Source organism: Dermacentor silvarum, chromosome 7 (assembly GCF_013339745.2).
Source record: "Dermacentor silvarum isolate Dsil-2018 chromosome 7, BIME_Dsil_1.4, whole genome shotgun sequence".
NCBI lineage: Eukaryota > Metazoa > Arthropoda > Arachnida > Ixodida > Ixodidae > Dermacentor > Dermacentor silvarum.
The window spans coordinates 50,905,445-50,910,616 of NC_051160.1; the positions used below are offsets into that span (position 1 = coordinate 50,905,445).

At 41.4% G+C, this 5,172-nt stretch overlaps 1 long non-coding RNA gene across 1 annotated transcript; it reads right to left on the bottom strand.

The window, feature by feature from the left end:
• Window positions 1–1,064: 1,064 nt before the first annotated feature.
• Window positions 1,065–4,764, bottom strand: LOC125946743 (uncharacterized). The gene is made up of 4 exons (XR_007467840.1): window positions 4,634–4,764; window positions 3,994–4,063; window positions 2,418–2,504; window positions 1,065–1,178 (listed from the first exon to the last, which is right to left on the bottom strand). It is a non-coding gene; the product is annotated as an uncharacterized LOC125946743 (long non-coding RNA).
• Window positions 4,765–5,172: the final 408 nt, after the last annotated feature.

Genomic DNA, 5,172 nt, shown 5'->3' on the forward strand with positions numbered 1-5,172 from the left:
TGTGGAACCGGGGGCCATCGCTTCAATCAACGGCGTGCTGCGTGTTGCAAGAACGAGAAAGAAAAGAGAGTCATCACATAGGCTCCGGCAATCATTTCTTTTCTAGGTAGCAATATATTCTGTGGATAGGTTATGGTCTTCCGAATCCTAAATATCAAAATAACTGTACGTGGATAACTGCTTGGATTAACAAGTGCACTGCCAACTGTTTCACACACAGAGCCAAAGTGGTACAAAATCGTCAAATCAAAATAAAGTGAAGAGGCTGATTTTATGCTAACTTTATCTGGGGGGAGGGGGGGGAGAGAGAAAGCAGCGACAGCAATCGTTCTGAATGTGTAAACTTTCATGTTAACTTCTTCCTGCCATTTGAAACTGCGCTGCCACAACAGTCTACATTATCCCCGAAATACAAGTTTCATGCGTTTGGTCAAGGGGTGAAAAGGTTACGCTTCCTCAACGTTCCTACATAGCGACCAAAGATTAGGCCCAAATACTCTAAAATGATGGGTACTCGAGGTCAGATAAACACGACACGACAAGAAAGACGTACAAGACAAAAAAAAAACGACGTACACCGACCAAATAAAACTTTAAAAGGAAGACGTTACGTTTTTCTTTGAGGCTTCCGTAAGGAGCATCTTGCTTTTAAAGAATTATTTATTCGGTGTACGTCCTTCTTTTTCATGAAACAACAACACGAACGACATTCTCCCTCTTTTGTTGGCTACGTTTAGTGCAACGGTTTACCAGTTACAAAGACTTCCAAGTGAGCACCTCAAGCGGCACTTAAAGGCGGCCAATGTCTGGGCTATGTGTTATTTCCACTGCCTGAATACACGACAAATGACGGATTGTCAACCATGATGCCTGGGATGGCAATCCTTCGGCATACGGGATGCAGAACCATTGTAGTTCAGCATTGTTTCCCACTAACACTTTCGTTTAAATGCGACACAACTCTAGTAGTAAACATGACTTTGCTAAACTTGGCGCTGGAAAGTGAGTTTCCGATGCGAGAATTTTCGAACACTTTCAAAGAAGTCGTTGAAAGTGCGAATACCTACCGCAACGACACTTGCATGCCTGGAGATCTGTCTTGCACTTTAGTGTGTGGTTTGGGGCGCAGTTACGAGAGTAGTGCTGGATCACATACCGACAAGGGTCGATACCTTTAACTGTGGAACAAAAAATGGTTCAGACCTCTCGGGCAGACTACGGTTGCGGAGAATGACACGTTATAACAAGTTCTTGTTATCAGTTAAAACACGTAATATTCTGCGCAATGCAATGCCATGAAAACAACAAGAAACATTGCACTGATTCATTCGGAGGCACTGATTATAATAACTCGCGAAACGATGTTGGATAAACAATTCAGACAGCATTTCCGTATTCTTATTCAAGCCGCTGAAAAAAAGGTAGTTGTCTCGTATCGGAGATATACAGATGTGTTGGAAGCACTGATTGTATTTATGTGGCAAAACGTAAAATAAATCACCCCAACGTCTGGCCTACGCTACCAGCGATAATTGACACATGTGCGTACATTTAAACGGTGAATGTGCTGTGCAATGTTTACACAATGTTATAATACTTGCAATATAATAACTAGTACTCACGCTATATTTACTGCAATTTTTTGGTGGTGCGCACTTTTTTCATAGCGTGATTTTTTATATATATTCATTGTACAGCAGCATCGAAAGGCCGGCACGTGATCACAAAAATATCGGCTCCTGCCTCATTACGCCACATAACCATGCACAGACAGCTTATCTTCTCGAAAGGTTGGCTCAAGACCTAGACAACTCTTTTCCGACCAATGTTGGTAATATTGTGCTCTGCCCTAGTCAGTCACTGCCAGATGACTCAAACTATTAGGCCATCACAGTGTTTGCTAAAGCAGAAACAAGATGCAAAAGCGTGGGGCAAACAACATGAGCCATATCATCTGGATTTCTTGCCTGTAATACAGGCTAGAAAGTTTAGAGCAGCGCCACCATATCACTGATTCCGTGGTGCCGTGCCACGCGTTGAGTACGCAACTGTTGGAAAAAGCGTTTTTCGTCTGAGCGGAAGTGCTTTTCACGTTCATTCGTTTGAACTATAGACGCAATTCGAAAGGGGGCTTTAACGACTTGCTAACGGGGCCTCGTAGGCTATAATATAAAAACAGAAAGTTTTTCTCGAGTTTTCTTTAATTTCCGATTAAGATAGTGTCTTGTGCAAACTATCTTACTTACTAGGCACACTGGTGCCCCTACAGGTTTTGATATTTGAAAGCCTTATTCCTGGAAAAAAACATCAACTTTTATTTAACTCCCACTAAGGCACAATTAAAATTTTCTTTAAAGTGGGCATATGTCAAATCATCCAAAAGCTGAGCAAATATATATCAACTTCTGAGCACTTACCACATGAACACTGGCACCTCTGCTGCGTTATGAAGCATCCCACTTTAGATCCGGACACGCAATTCACAAGAGGACAGGGCGGATCTGCTGCAAAAAAAATATTTTTTTTTGTTTTCTACCATAAAAAGTTCCAGTCTTCGCTCGACGCTCCTAGTTCAGGTATATACTGTAGATTATGCTACTTCTTTTTACAAACGTGTTTTAACAAAAACGAAATCGGCGTCTTTCGCTTCTGTATCAGTGCTCAAAATTCTAGACGAAGTAGCATTCTTCCGTGTAAAAAAAAAACACTGCAAAAAAAAAAAAGGTAACACGGTTACGCGTCAGGTTCGTCTCAGAAAAAAGTTACACACCGCCGTCTCCATAACAACTGTTCATCGGCAAAGCAAGCTCAACCATAGTGAGTCGGTCATTACGCGCACTGCAAAGAGGCGCTTTCTCCGCCTTCAATTCTTTATTTATTCGATGAAAGGTGATGATACAGTGCGTTAGTCGCCATGTTATATTCCTGTAGATCGTTTGAGCGCACACAATATTGCCTTTATCGAAAGTTTTGTAAGGCAAATAGGCGAGCACTGATACTAAATGCCCTACATATTGATGCACAGAAGGCAATACAGGTATAGGGATACATTTCAGCGCGATAACACTATGAGTGTGGTACCATATTTGTTATTTTTTGTGTAGAAATTTGGGAGTCTGTGAGCATACATTTATGTGCGAAAATTCAGAACGCTTTATGAAAACAAATACCACATTTTATCGGGTGCAGACAACTCCACAGAAGTTGAATAATTTTCCCTAGCTGCTCTTACAATGAAGGTTCCTGTTACCACGCTACGACGCGCATAAAATGTACTGTTTGGTTTACCTTCTTTACAAATAAAACAGCACTACCTAATTTTTATCTACAACTGTTTTCCTTGTGTTTTAACCTATTTGCTCCAACGAGCTTTCTACTTATCGACGCAGAAACCGTGCAATGACATGCTCTAACAACATATGCCATAACTTCTCTATACCCGAGCCACATCAATTATGGGACCGATGCTACCGTAGGAACGCATAAGCACCCATCTAAGCAACCGTCTTATTATAATATGATGCAGTTTTAAAAAATGTTGTCAGAATCGGTAATTTCTGTTTGGCACTTGCTGAGTCTTTTTCTTATGTTTAGCAAGAACGGTATGTTGTAAGAAACAATTCCTGTCGAATCTTTTTCATTCGGGGCCATCTACCTTTACTGCATGGTCTTGGGAGCGTAGGCAGAGTGTCCCTTCGAGCATCGGAAACGCGCAAAAAAGAATAGCATTTGAATAAAATCGGTACATTACCCCCTCATGCACAATTGTGACAAATAAAAATGTTTGCATGAGCATGGTATAAAGGAGCTTTCATATAGTCCTTCAGAATCCTGTGTACTTACCAAATGACTCAGAAGAGTTCCACTAATTGGATGACGGAAATAAAGCTCATTGAACCTACTGTGGCCGCGATACTCAGCTCGCTTACTGCCCTATCAGTAAAAGGTCACGTGCTCGAAGAGCTGATGTTTGGGAGGACTGCTCAAACTTACCGGCTACAGTGATGACAATAAAACCAAGCAGAAGAGAGCCGATGGCAGCATACTTTGCATTCATGTTTAGCTGCAATTGGGACAGGTCAGAAACTGCATGGAGAATTTATACAGATCATTATTCGAAATAGTGACTTGTTGTTTACCGGTGGGCTGGGGAATGTTTCATAAAAGCTCTTGCCACTTCACTAATTGCAGATAACATTTGTAAATTTTTCCGTACCCTACAGAGAAGTGTACATGACTATCTCTATTTTGAATATTAGGCCTCACTCCAAAGAAATTAACAAGAAACACGAATAAATTTACACGCTAGCGTGCAAAAACAAAACAGTGTTGTCGGTAAATACTCGCAGTGCCAACCATAACGTATCCAATCTGCATAAAATTTCCGTACATTACAAAGGACAAATGAGAACGCTTAAAAACTGAAACTGCTGACACGGGGGAAACTGTGTTGTTATAGAAACGGGAACTCAGAATTTGTACTTCGCAGAAAGTGCACAAGAATGCGAGAGAAATTGATTCCAAACGTTATCTTTATGTAGAAACACAATGACTGTGGTAAAGAAACTAAACAATGTTTGTGTCACATTTGCGAAGTGAAATTCAAACTAGAGGAATTCAAACAATACTTCACCTTTGGTTCTCCCTTTTGCACTAAGAGCTGAGTCTCGAATATGTATTCAGCGTTTCAGGAAAGATTGTATGCCCAGAATATAGAAGAATACAGGCCTGTGCTTGTTTCCCGTGGTATACAGACAGAATCTCGAGTATTCAAGCAGTGCACTCGCAATTTAAAGAGTCTTCATTGGGAAACGGCAAGGGGACTACGCTTGGCTGTTGACGTCCAGTTCGCTCGTGCAACCTGTTTCTCTTAACTGATAACGTAAGAGGAAGACATCCAGCACCCGGTTGCAATTGAACTTGCACTTTATGTTTTTTTTTTAAGCATTTCCTTTCACGGACCGGAGAGAGTAGTTCATGCAATACGGTTGTTCCGGTTTTATTTCTTTTGTTGGTTTCACGTTTAATTTAGGCGTGCAACAGGGGTACCTACGGCGCTTTCAAAGACGTTAATCACCGAATTGCACTCAGTGGGGAAAGGGTTATCCACACGGGGTGTCTGCATTGGCAAAAGAACAAGCCGGCCAGTCTCCGAAAACGATATGCGATTTC